The sequence below is a fragment of the Hibiscus syriacus genome, unplaced genomic scaffold (assembly GCF_006381635.1).
Source record: "Hibiscus syriacus cultivar Baekdansim isolate YM2019G1 unplaced genomic scaffold, ASM638163v2 tig00110160_pilon, whole genome shotgun sequence".
Taxonomy (NCBI): Eukaryota; Viridiplantae; Streptophyta; class Magnoliopsida; order Malvales; family Malvaceae; genus Hibiscus; species Hibiscus syriacus.
Window position 1 is genome coordinate 5,662,855 of NW_024062608.1, and position 15,162 is coordinate 5,678,016.

Below are 15,162 nucleotides of genomic sequence, written 5' to 3' on the forward strand. Positions count from 1 at the left end.
TACAACTATGAATTTTAATCAAATAATACAAACAACTGTAAAAATATTAGGAACAGTAGACAAAAATGTTATTATTAATTTTCTGTAATTTAATTAATATATTTTTATTTAATGTGGTATTTGAATCTAATATTTTTAATGTGGTATTCAAATTTAATAAGTTTAAAATTTAATAGCATCCCATTTCAACACTAATGAGTTAGTGATATACAATAATAAAAAATATATCCTTATAAGTTGGAATTATAAGATATTATATTATAAAAGTTATATTTTTCACCAACTAAATTAACTCGTTGGTTACAGAAATGATTGTTATTTTTAAGGTCCTAGATTCGATCACCAGAGACTACAACATATTTGAGTGTTAATTGTCAAATGATTGAGAGTCTTTAGAACATATACTACCACTTGTAAGAACCCTAGATTAATAAAAAAATTGTTAAGCTAAGATGATTACTTTAAATACTACATCCAATCACTCATACTGCAGTCGTTGATACTTGAATTCGAGACCTCTAGAAATAATACTCATTCATTTAATCTGAGATAATTTTATTCGTGCTAAAAATGAAATTAAATGATAAATTCAAATATCAACTTACATAAAAAGAAAATATAAATATAATAAACTCGATTCGATTAATAAATAACCTAAACGGCTTGTAGATTAAAAAACAACTTCTTTTACATATTTTGGAAAAAAATATTTTACATTATCACAAAGCAGAAACATATGTAAAAGAATTTTACTAAGAAAAAAATCTGTAAATTGAGACAGTAAAGAATATATGATTTTGTTATACCATAACTAATCTAAAGTTAAATTAAGGTGATTTTTAATTTAAAATATTATTATATTTAATTTTAAGAATTATATGAATATATAATATTTTTGTTATAATCAAGAATGTTAAATTATAGAAATATTAAAATTTATAATAAAAAAATTATACAGTTTATGATAATCTCGATTATAATCGAAAATATTATAAAAATTATAAATCCAACCTAAAAAGTAACTTTTTCAATAAAATTTATAATTATAATTAATTTTTAATGTTACATTACTAGGTCTCTTAAATAATAATAGAGGTTCGAATCCTGTATGTTCAAATTTTAGACTCTCCTAAATACTGAGTGCAAGTAAAGTAAAGATTATATATGTACAGTAGCAAAAGCTGAAGAAAATACATTTAGAAATGGAAACGAAATAAGAGAGAATTCTCACTCGCAAGCTGTCACTAAAAAACAAAGGCAATTTTGGGTTTGGCTAACCCTTTACACACTATACTTCCTCTTTCCCTACCAACAATCAACCTTTTACCTCCTACCGCCATTTTCAACGATTTTCCTTTTCTTCCATTTCATTTTAGTGAAGTGTATACTAAACAAACTCGAGCTTTTTTCCTCAAGCAACAAAGCTCCAGTTTCTGGGTTTTTCTTTCTTTAGTTTGGGATTTTCTACTCAATGAATTAAATGAATCTCTCTGTTTCTTTCGCTTCCTCTTTTTATTTTGTTTTGTTGCTGTTGTTTTCGGGGTTGGCTTCTGCATCTGGGTTTGACCCGTTGGAGCTCCGATCTTTGCTTGAGTTCAAGAAAGGCATCAGGCACGATCCTTTCGATAAGGTGCTTTCGGTATGGGATCCGGATACCCGACCCGACATCACTTCTTGGACCGGCGTGACCCGCGACCCCAGCTCCGGTTTCATCGTTTCCATAAACTTAGATCGCCTTGGTCTAGTCGGCGACCTCAAGTTCCACACTCTCACTCCTCTCAGGAACCTCCAGAACCTCTCATTGTCAGGCAACAGTTTCACGGGTCGGGTTGCACCTGCATTGGGAACCATAACCTCGCTGCAATACTTGGATCTATCTGATAACCAGTTCATCGGCCCCATCCCGGGTCGGATCATGGACCTTTACGGGTTAAATTATTTGAATTTTTCGGTAAATAAGTTCGACGGTTGGTTACCAGGCGGGTTCCGAAATTTACAGCAACTAAGGGTGCTAGATTTACATAACAATGCGCTTCGAGGCGATATAGGCGAGCTGCTCAGTGAGTTAAGGAACGTTGAACACGTTGATTTGAGTCATAACGGGTTATACGGGGGTTTGCATGTGTCCGTTGAGACTGTGTCCAGTCTAGCTAATACAGTCCGTTATGTGAACTTGAGTCATAACCAATTGAATGGTGGGTTCTTGAAAGAGGAAGCGATTGGGTTGTTTAAGAATCTGGAGGTTTTGGATTTGGGTGATAATTCTATTGCTGGGGAGTTACCAAGTTTCCGGTCATTGCCGGGTTTGCGGGTTTTGAGATTAGGTAAAAATCAGCTCTTCGGACCGGTTCCAGTGGAGTTGTTAGAGGGTTTTGTCTCGTTGGAGGAGTTGGATCTCAGTCGCAATGGATTCACGGGTATTGACTTTTCATTTTTCTCTTTATTTCAGTATTTTGATAATGAAGTTGGAATACTTAGTGTACAGGCTACTAATTTTCAGGCTAAATATGTGTCTATTTCTTGGATTCTAAAAATAGATAGTGTTATTTATCCTTAGACTTTGATGTTAGAAATCAATGCCAATTTTCATTTTGTACTGATTTTCACTTGAACGCAATGTTAGTTCAACATGCACGTCTTTATCTTTTTCCCTTCGGTCTTTATGGTTTACAATAGTTGTTTACTTAATAGTTTTCTAACTTGTAATTTACTATAAATGTGTGAATCTGAAGTATTTTTTGGGGGTGTTGTTGATTTTAGCGGAATTCGTCCTTGATCCGATTGTAAATGTTTTTAGGGCAATAAGTTGCAAAGAGAGGAAATAGTTTGCCAAGTGAATATGTTCACTTAATTCATCATTTTAATGAACACAATGTGGCATGAACCAAGCGACCTTTGTGGTTAAGGGATGATCATTATCCCTAGAGGTCCCGGGTTTGAGCATTCATTTCAAATGGTTGAGAGTCTTTCGAATATATACTACCTTGTAATCACTCCAGATTAATCAAATATGAACACAATGTGTGTGTGTTTTATTTGGGGGGGGGGGAGTTGATTATTATCAGTATCTTACATAAATATGAAGCTGAACACATTTGCTATGTCAAGGTTATATCCTTGACTTCTATATGTTGTTTTTATTTATTTTTATTTTATTATCAACTAATTATGCACTTAATTTTCTTCTGTTTACATTTGACTGTCACTGAGTTATATCTATCAAAATCTGTACAGGTTCAATTCGTATAATTAATTCTACAACTTTGAAGGTTCTGAATCTTTCTTCTAATCAGCTCTGGTGATTTGCCATCTTCTCTAATTAGCTGTGAAGTGGTCGATCTGAGTAGCAACATGATATCCGGTGACATAGCTGTTATAGTGAATTGGGAAGCCTCTTTGGTGGATCTTGATTTGAGTTCAAACAAGTTGTCAGGAAGCATGTTAAATTTGTTTCACTTTGAGGATTTAAACACATTAATCTTAGGAATAATTCCTTGTTGGTGCCTTGCCTTCTCTATTGGATACATCTCCGAGATTATCTGTTGTTGAACTCAGTTTCAATCAACTCAGTGGCATATTCCTGGCAGCTTCTTCACTTCTACAACACTGAAAAGCCTTAATCTTTCCAGAAATCATTTCACTGGACCAATTCCACTTCAAGCCTCTAGTGTTAAGGAATTACTTGTAATGCCAACTTATCCTCAGATGGAGTCAGTTGATCTGTCCGATAATTCCTTAACAGGTGTTTGCCTTCAGAGATTGGTAACATAGCTAAGCTCAAACTGCTGAATCTTGCAGGCAACGAATTATCAGGCCAGCTGCCACGTGAATTAAGCAAGCTTAGTAATTTGGAATACCTTAATTTATCGAGAAACAACTTCAAGGGTGAACTCCCTGATAAGCTTTCAACCAGCCTTAGTGAATTTAATGTGTCCCATAATGATCTGTCGGGTCCTATTCCAGAAAATTTAAGAGGCTTCCCTAGGTCTTCATTTTCTCCAGGAAACTCATTGCTAATTTCTCTAAGGGCATGCCATCAACAGACTCGACTCAAGCTATACCCTTGGTGAAGTGAGACATCATAATTCCTGGGGCAATATTAGAGTAGCATTATTGTTGCCTCTGTTGTAGCAGCTATAATGATTGTTTTGTATTATTGGCATTTCGCCAAACACAAATCAAAGAATTTCGTGGGAGACGTGGATTTAGTGACCCACTACTGTAGCCGATGCAAAGTCAGGCGTGCTTGCACAACCCTCCCATTTCAAGTTCCACTCAAATGTTCAGGCACCACAAACTTCATTAAGTTTTTCAAATGATCACTTGCTTACTTCATATTCTAGTTCACTGTCTAGAAAGCAAGAATTGTTCCTGAAGTTGTTGAGTGTGGTGCGGCTGAGAGAGTGACTACCTCTTCCGCATCTTTGAATCCTAATCTACTGGATAACGAGCCAGTATCATCTGGGAGGAAATCTCCCCAGGCTCCATTAGCATCATCACCACATTTTACTGAAACATGTGAACGGCCTGTGACATTGGATGTTTACTCACCGGATCGTTTGGCTGGAGAATTGTTCTTCCTTGATACTTCATTAACATTCACTATGAGGAGTTATCTCGAGCTCCAGCAGAAGTTCTTGGAAGAGGCAGCCATGGAACTCTGTATAAAGCTACTCTAAGTAATGGACATATGTTGACTGTGAAGTGGTTGCGTGTGGGACTGGTTAAACATAAGAAAGAATTTGCTAAGGAAGTTAAAAAGATAGGGTCTGTGAGGCATCCTAACTTTGTTCCAGTCCGAGCATACTATTGGGGGCCAAGGGAACAAGAGCTTCTTCTATCAGATTATATCCAGTGTGATAGTTTGGCGTTGCATCTCTATGGTAAGAGCTCTTAATACTTCTGTTTTCCTTTATGTTTGTGATTATTTAAATAAACCTTAACGTTTTTTCCTAGTTATCCTTGAAATCTTTAATGTCATCTTATCACATATGATTTATATGTTCTTGTTCGCCATTGCTTTTTCTATTATCTAGAAATGTTTTGAGGGTGGGTACACATTAATTATTGAATTTTTTTGTATGGGGTGGGCATAATTAAAATTTCAGGGTGGGCACCTATAGTAAAATGGACAACTAATATAAAAAAATTCGGATTCCAGGGTGGACACATGCCCACCCAAGATATGCTTTGCATCCGCCACTGTGTGTGATTGATTGCATGTTATATTGTTGGTTGCTCTTGGTGCTTTTTTTTTTCTTAGCTACTACCTTGGGGGACAATGCATACACGTTGGTCCCCCAAAATTTATGGTTTCGTTCTGCCCCCCCCCCTCGCTTCTCTTAAAAATACCTGGATTCGCCCCTGCTTGGGATATTTGCTCAGTGCTTTCCTACCATAACTTTGGTAGGAGTGTTCTCGCATATATAATATGGTCTGTGTCTGTGGTGTATTTTGCATTCATGTTATGGAAATTTGGAAGCCAAGTCTCTTCCTCCCCATTTCCTTAAATATGTAGCAGCACCTAGAAACAGAATTGAAGTGTTTTTACTCTACCTATGGCATTATTACCATCAAATGGTGGTGAAATTAAACTGGATAACATTCATGCCTAGGCGTACAAGGTCACTTGTGAATGTTTTTAACTTGTTCCATGTGACATAGGTGATGCTTTGATGCTTGACTGGATTTTGACCTACTTGGAGACCTAATTATTAGATCAGTGTCAAGTGAAATTGAGTAGTGCAATAATTTCTAATATCACAATATAATCAACAGTGTTCACAATTACTAATGTGACTTTACCACCCTGATTAGTGTCTGAATCAGTTAACTAAACTTGAAAGCCAAACACCATGGCCGTAAACAAGAAATGATTGCAGTAATTTAAGAGGACCATAAACATAACAATAATGGTTTAGAGTTCAGGCTATTGTACCGTGGCTGAACCTAGATTCCACTTCTTTCACCCTCCCAGTGACTACGTCTTTTGCTTTTCTTCCTTGCAAAAGATGGAACTGAAAGTTGACAAGAGTATTTGTGGTGTCATTATTCATCCGTGTTGATTGTTGTAAATTAAGAATGGCAGTAAGCAGGGACAGACAGGATTTTATGCTAGAGGGACAAACCTCTAAAATTTTAGAAGGGGATGGATTTATAAAATTTCAGGGGTGAAAACAGATTTCAATAGAAAATACATAGAAAAAAAATTAAAATATGTAATAATTTTAAATTTTTAGGTGGCGACTGCCCCTACCCGCCCCCTCAGTCCATCCCTGGCAGCAAGGGTTGAAAAGAATGGCAAATGTATATCAGTAATGGTTTGGGAGTTCTGAAATTGATTGAGATTCTGCCTTTTATGTTTTCATTTAATCAGCCTATATATATATATGTATGTCAATGCAGAAAGTACTCCTCGGAGGTACTCACCGTTATCTTTCAGCCAAAGACTGAAAGTTGCCGTGGAAGTTGCTCAGTGTCTGTTATACCTACATGATGGAGGCCGGCCTCATGGAAACCTAAAGCCGACAAACATACTCCTTGCTGACCGTGATTACATGTTTCCTTACCGACTATTGTCTGCACTGGCTAATGACGTCAACTGGAATTGCTGAGCAGATATTGAATTTGGGAGCCCTTGGATATTGTGCTCCTGAACTTAATTCCACATCTAAACCATTCCCATCATTTAAGGCTGACGTCTATGCATTAGGGAGTGATCCTGATGGAATTGTTAACAAGAAGAAGTGCCAGTGACATAATATCGGGGCAATCGGGAGCAGTAGATCTGACGGATTGGGTTCGGTTATGCGACCAAGAAGGACGGGGAATGGACTGTATTGACAGAGACATAGCTAGTGGAGAAGAACACACAAAAGCAATGGATGATTTGCTTGCCATATCACTGAGGTGTATTCTTCCTGTAAATGAGAGACCTAACATCAGACAAGTATACGAGGATCTCTGTTCAATTTCCCCTTGAAGTTTTGTACATTCGTCTTGGAATTCATTTTGTCATTCCTTGACCACATTGTTTTTTTTAACTTCATATTATATATATATTTACTTGTGTGATTTGGGTAGTTATCGGATTTGTTCTTATCTTGAAAATTTTCATGTAAAGTGATTGTGACTAGCATCCCATTGATTATTTGACTGACAGTATTTCCTGTTTGATCCTCAATTGAAAGGGGTTGCAAATCTCTCTTCCAAATCTGTATTTAAAATTCTTAGTGAAATTGTACTTGTTTTATATTTTTAACAATTGGAATTCTTATATTTAAATGAAAATATTTACATAAATTTATCGAGAATATATTATTTATTATTTTTATATATACTTTTTAATAAAATTATGTATAATTTTTTTATAAAATTTAAAAGATAAATGGGTAAATAAAATAGTAAATATATTATGTATATTTTAATTTTAAATAATATTAATTTTACATAATTTATCTAAAAATATTAAAATTTATATTAACATTTAACTAAATAAACATATGAACATTTTAATAGATGAATCATTTTACTCCACCAAAATGTACAAAGATGACTTTATTATAAATGAATGCATTTACTTTTAAATGTGTATAATTAACTTAAAATTTTATATATACAATTAAACAAAAATCAAAATATATATATTATATAAAATTATAAATTATTTTTATGTATTTCTTTTGGAACATAATTAATATTTATGTATTACTTACGCATTTAACAAATTAATGTGTAATTTTAATAATTATCTAAAAAAAATCAAAACTTAATTAAAGTGATTATTAGATAATATATCATCTAATTAAACAAAAATCAAAATTATATATTATATAAATTATAAATTAATTTTTATGTATTTCTTTTGGAACATAATTAATATTTATGTATTACTTACGCATTTAACAAATTAATGTAATTTTAATAATTATCTATGCATTGTTTTCTAGCCTTATTATGAGGCTTGCCATCTATTACTTGAAGATGTCAAAAGTACATAGAATTGATCAACTATACATACAAGTTAAAAACTACTCGTCCTACAATTTTCCATCAAATTCAGTTTTCTTTGTTGGAGTCTAAAATGGCCCTTGCTTGTTACCCAAAGTTAAAATCCAGGACTAATTTCTCAACCTTTATATAACTCAAAACCAACACCTAAAGCACCGAGGTAAACCTCCTTTTGAGTTGAAGCGGTTCTAGAATATGAGAAGGTTTGATAAACAAAAGTCTGTATTTGATGCACTCTTACTTTAAGGTTCTCCAAGCTGTATATAACCAGAATACGATGAAACAAATTACCGCTTAAAAGCCGTTACTGTGCATAGGCTCAATAGATGGAAAAAACTAGTGTTCAAGTAATTTAATACCAACTACTTTGTTAACTAGAGAAGATAGTAGCTTACGTTCTTGCTCCGGTTTGTGTTTAGCAGTGCATACATGGTCTGGAAAATATAAAGTTAGACATTTGTAATATACCTAACGTAAACAAGAACTGAAGTACAATAAACATTTCCAATTACTCATTTTAGGATATGAATTTCATCCCTAAAGTAATCCTTGACCTTGCAAAACAGATCAAGATACTCTAGATTGACCTATGATCTATTTTCAATTCACTAAATTCAGATGCATCAAGTAAGCTTAAACTACCATGTAAAATGGGAATTCCCAAAAAGCCTTCACAAAAAGATCAAAAGCTTCAATAATTGCACAACTTATACAAAGACTCCTCGTAGTCAATCTTCCACAAAAAGTGAGATCTGCTAATGATCACAATTCACAAGTAGTGCATAGGTTAGTACTTAGCAGATAAGACTAACCTTTAGTGCCTTTATCTTTCAAGCCAGTAACATATCTCTCTATGCCTCCTCAACTGCATTGACAAAACGCTCATACCTGAAAAAGTTGAAGAAAACTCAAGTTATACTACCTTTGGATTATTGTTTTCAAATCATTTCAGTACGACAATAGATTTATTCAGGTTTGTTACAGTCATTGGTACAACTTTTGAGTTTGAAAATTAAATTAGTTTAGTTTTGAGCTATACTTTGGATGGTTTGGTCATTTTGAATAATAAATCACACAAATGCCTAAACTAATTTATTATGGCTCCAAGGACCATCCTCATTAAATTTAACAAAGTGACCAACTTTGGAAGCTTACAAATGCCACACAACTGCCACAAGGGGGAAAAGGTCAAACATACCTCTGCTTCAAGCAGTCCTCCCAATACTAGAAAAGAAGAGAATAGCCATCTTTTGTCTCTGGAAGCTCGTTCGCAGGACGTTGTAGAGTGTTTTCAGCTTTCGATCAGACAATAACCTGTAAAATTGAAATGTGCAACAATTGAAAAAAACCATCAAACTATGTCAATATACACTTCCCACCTTAGATTTTGGGAAAACTCCAGACCAACTAAATCTAGATATCTTCTAGAAGTGCATAGCAGGGATTCGTGTCTGTAATGTCATAACTTTAACGCCCACTATACAACTACTATAGATGGGAGGTTACCAATCTTGGGCACAAAAGCTCTTATACCCCTACCTTAGCCACTATTTACCAATAACTTTCGCTCTATCCTAATGTAGCATATGAACTACATGAAATGAGATTGAAAAGAAACTCAATAAGAAAGAAATACTTTATAAAGAAAACAGTGAAAGGTAGGGAGAGCGAGAGTACTCACTTGGAAATAAAATTTTCTTTTAAAGTTCGAATCCAGTAAATGCATACCGCTTTCCTACTTTTGATGTTACTAACCCTGCAATTTGAACATAGCAATTCAACAATAGGAGGAAATATCCAGGGACAATTTAATAAAATGCATATAATAATATTTGAGTAGATCAACATTTTGACATTTGTACATTATTCAAATAAACTCATGAAAAGATTTCGAACGAACAACATTCAACATGTAAAACTAACCCATTGCCACATATCAAATTCAAGCATACTATTTTTTTTATAAAAAACAGCAAGTAAAAGCATAATTGCTCCCCTATATTGCAAGTGAACGCAACTAAAAGATCATCAATGAGCATAAATTCAGTAATAGCCAATAGGTTAAAACACCGCAACCATAGATGAAATGTATTAAAACCATAAGCTCAACAATCATAACTTTCCCAACTCCTTAAAACTTAACAACATCAAAACATGAAAATCATACCCAAAGCCCATCAAGCTACTTCAAATTAGCAACAGGATTATCCGCAACCAAGAATGAAAAGATAAAAACTTCATCGTCCCTGATCTGACTAGCCAAAACCATCTTCATATTCCCAGACATTCCTTTCGATGATTCATAATCTTTAGCGTACTGGCACATCAATCTTCCCCCAAGTTCCATCTTATTCTTGGCTAATTTCTTCAGCTCCTCCACGTTTATAATATCTACAGCCTTTTCCCCCTTCCCCTCCTCTCCAAACACTTTCTTTTCCAACTCCGATTCATCCTCGTATCACTCACTCTGGGGCATTTGAGTTCGACATTTTTGCTTTTGCATTAGGCTTCAAAGAGCTCAAAGTTCCTTCGCAGAAGCAAGCTTACGGGAGAGGGTATTTTAGCCAACAGAGGACGGGAATAATCAAATACCTAAGGGAGATGGGGATTAATATTCCCTGGAAAACAGAAAAAAATACCACTGTTGGTATTCATTTTTTACTGGCACTTGGGAATGTGGTTCATCCAAACGTGGATATCTTTAACCCGGAAAAAACATTCCTCCCAATAATGAAATATTCCGTAAACCAAACGGGGCCACATAGACATCATCCCAGAACCAGAAGACATTTAAAAGGTGTTTTTATCCTAAATGCACTGTGACTATGGAATGGTATGCATAGGTACGACTGTAATTGAGACTAAATAGACAGTAAGTTACTTGAATTCAATTCGATAAACATGTAGTTAGATTCGATTTGAGTTCGAACTCGACTAAATTCTTAAGCTGATATGACTGATATGAGCTATTTGATTCTGATTCGAAAAACTCATGAATAACTCAAAAAAATAATATTATTAAAATTTTAATTTTTAAATTAAATTATTAGTAATATTAATTTATATGCGTCTTTTAAAATAGAACATAAGGTTTTTGTGTATTTATGGTTTAGGTTCGAGTAAAGTTTGAAAATGTTTCGAGTTCAAAATTTTTTTTAACTCAATTTGAACTTCAATTTTACATTCCGAGATTAAATCGAATTTGACAATTTTACACCTGTAAGCTCTCAATTTGAGTAAATTTCAACTTTAAATTTTTTGAATTGAGTCGGACCTTGAAATACTTGAACCTTACCCATCTCATTTACCTAGGTTGTCAAGCAGTTTAGGAGAAAAACGTGGAATTTTAACTAACAGGGGTACTGGTGACGTAATACTGGGTTTGCAAATATCTTTTCAAGCGGTTTTGCATATCCGGATCAAGATATGACAGAAATTGCAGATAATCCAATCCGCTTCGTACATACATTGGCATGAGACCTAAGTGGGGGAAGCTCGTACATTTGAAAGAGCAAAAATCAAACAACTTAGGCAAGCTCGTACATTCGAATGCGCAAAAATCAAAACAGAATTGGATTTAACGTTTATCATTTGATGGAGTGCCCACCAAAGATAGTAGGGCGAAAAGCAGCAGGGAAAACTGGAGCTCAAACAAGCAGGTTTAAGTTCCAAAGAGGAAGGCTCTAGCATGTACCAATTATCTACATTTGCTAACATGCGATCAACATAAAGAAGAAACCATATAAAAGTTAATGTTTGAACCAGCTCAGTAGATAGTACCTAAAGACCTTCCCCTGCTGTCTTTCCTTTCAGGTACACTCATGTCGAAACCCTAACGAGAATAAGTTTTATCGAGTTTGCAATATAAAGAAGGCAGATATCAGCTCACTAGCACCAGCATCCATATCTTCAAAAGACAAAAATATTTATATGCAACATAATTCAGACAAAACAAAGCATGGGAGTGTATATATATGAAAAATTGGTAACTGTAACAGTCCGTTTGGTTCACGGTATAATGCATTCCTGGGAGGAATGTTTTTTCCCCATATAGATATCCACGTTTGGATGGAGGCACATTACCAAGTGTCAGTTAAAAATTAATATCAACAGTAAATTTTTTTCTATTTTCCAGGGGAATGTCTATCCCTTCTCTTCCTTAAGTATTTCATTATTCCCGTCTCTGTTGTCTAAAATAACCTTCTCCCTTCGTTTTGCTTGATTCTGTGAAATTCCCACCCCGGTCGCTGCTCCTCCTGAAAGCTGATTCTGTGAAAAGCTGAAAACGATCAAACAAGGATGTGAGTTTACATATCTACTTTTCATTTGTTTAATCTTCAATTTCTTTGATGTTTCTTCTATGTTTCATCTTCCCCAATATATGTTCATTTTCTGATTATCATTCAGTTTTGTTCTTGGGTTTCCCTCTATTGATGATCAATTGTTTTGCTCTTTGGGTTTTTTTTTTGACTTGTTTATCTTCATCCTTAGTTGATTTGCTGGTCTGAGTTTTGTTTCTTGCTTGAAGCTTGTTATTTTGCTTGAACTTAGTTATAATATTGCTTTCCCATAATTTAGATTCCCTGCACGACAACAAGAAGAAAAGAACATAGGAAAAGAATAAACTCAGGCTCAATATATATTTGTTATCTCCTTTTATAACAGGTTATGAATATTAGTGGGTAATATTAGCTTTAGCTGGTGCGGTAGTTGTGCAGTTGTGTGAGGTATTCCTTTTTGGCCCTTGATGACTCATTATTAGCATTGAAATTTCCTGATAATTAGGATTTCTACTTATAATTTCCTTACCGATAATAAGAGAGTAAATATAAATCTCCATGCATCTTAACTTATATTCAATGTGGTTAGTTGAGTTGGACTGCTAAAGTAATTTTGTGGCAGGAGGCATTGCCTGTCATATGGTTATTATTTTCTATATACAGTATAAGTTTCTGCAGACTATAAAGAATTTGTTGCGTTTACTCTATATACAGTAATTTAAGATAGATGCGAACTCAGCTGTTGCCTGGCCTCTGCAACAAGCTCGTACCTCATACAACTTTGTTTCTTTAGGTTATAGATACCTCGGCTGATTGTTTGGTTTCGTGTGTTTTAGTAATTTCTCATAATGATGTTTCAGATAAAAGTATGACCCCCTTAGCTTTTCAAAATCAACTGGGCACAACACATGCTACAATGCATTATTTGTGGAATATGCATGATAAATCACTGAGCTTCTCTCCTTATCTTTGATGTTATTCAAGCATGAGCTATGCCTTGACTTTTTTCTTTACATGCTTGAGTCTTGATGCTTGAAATAGAAATTTGGTGGTTACATTATATATTAAGATCCTTAGAGGGTCATATTCCCTTTGCACATATCTTTTCCTCGAAATGATATTTTGATTTCACCTTAGTCAAGGTTAGAACCACTTCTTTTCTATTCTTTGCCTTGCTTAGATTTGTTCATTATGTATTAGTTAACTTCTTTAATGAATTGCAATTTGGTTGATGGATGATTAGTTCCAATTCATTTTCTTCTTTCTTCAATTCTTATAGATAGCTTTCCCCGTAATTTGGCCGATCATATTGTTTTGTTTGTCCCTCTTTATCCCTGTTTCTATAGTTAATTTAAAAAGAATTCAATTTCAAACGGTGTTGTAAGTTTGCTCACATTCAATTCATCATACTTTGAGAGCTTTTTTTATTGTTTGCTTCTTTTCTTACAAGTACTTTCCATTTCTAATGGTTTCTGAATCAATTCTGATGATAGAATACTAAACACCTGCAGCTTGACAATAAAGATGCATATTCAATCATATTATATGGAAGTGGTACCTTGTTTGCTTTGTGGCTAGCATATGCTCTTGTGGGTGCTATTGATTCAATTCCTTTGGTGTGTTTTAAATTCGAATTCTCGAGTTTCTTTGGACCATGAATAAAACATTCATATTCCTTTTGGCTAACGATTGTAATCGTAAAATTCAGCTGCCTAAATAACTAGATTCGGACAGTGTTTCAGCTTGATACATGAAAAAGGGAAGGGAAGCGGAGTTGATACTTTCTCTAGTAGAACCATGACTAGTTAAAATAGCATCAATATAAAAAGGATGGATTCGGACAATGTTTGACTGGTATTCAGACATTGTTTTCTAGGATCTGTTGCAACTCCTTGGACAAAAATAATGTGTCCCATACATTCAACCGTTTCGTGTTAATTTTTTCTTCTTTTTTTTTGACAAATAATCAGTTAGTTTGTAGTAATTGTAATATTATTTCTAAGTATTGTAAATATAAGTCCCAACTGTCAAAGTAAATTAATATATCATCAAAGAAAACGAAAACAAACCTCCTCAAATATGGTCAAAAAAAACTCATTCATTAGAGATTGAAATGTGGTTGGACATTCGTAAGACCAATTAGCATGACTTTGAATTCAAAATGGGTGTGGTGAGTTTTAAAAACAGTTTTTTTGTATATCATCTTCCTTGATTCAAATTTGGTAATAGTCAGACCTTAAATCGATTTTTGAAAAATATTTAACCCCTAATAATTCATCTAATCGACAACAAGAATGAAAAATTTATTTTTAATGGTCATAGCTATTTTGTGTGGAAAACATTACCCAACGGAATCATTGTCATGGTCGATTCAATATCATAGTGAAAGTTAAAAATCCCTAATATTAAAAATTTATTTAAATGTTAAAGTAAAATTTTAATATATTTTTAGATAAATTACATAAAATTTAATATTAATTAAAATAAAAATAATACATGATATATTTAAATAATAAAATAATATATTATTGATGATTTTTTATATGAATAATTTTTATTTAAATATATTATCGATGAATTTTTATATAAATGATTTTTATTTAAATATTTAAAATTTCACTTGTTAAAAAATATAGAATAAGGTAAATTTGATAAAATATATATTCCAATAATCTTTTATTCCTTTAACCAAACACTGTCATCTTATATTACTGTCAGACAAACCAAATACAATAATGTAACATTCCCAGTAACATATTCGATAATGTTACATTCCGGTAATCTTATATTCCGTGATCTAAACGTACCCTAAAGGGCAGGTGTTTCTTTCTCCATCCTTCTGCAAAAAAAAAAAAAAAAAAAATCTCATATC

The 15,162-nt window shown here is 33.7% G+C and overlaps 1 pseudogene; it reads left to right on the plus strand.

Moving 5' to 3' along the window:
- The first annotated feature begins 1,294 nt into the window (after positions 1–1,294).
- LOC120216440 lies at positions 1,295–7,025 on the plus strand (annotated as a pseudogene).
- The last annotated feature ends 8,137 nt before the right edge of the window (positions 7,026–15,162 follow it).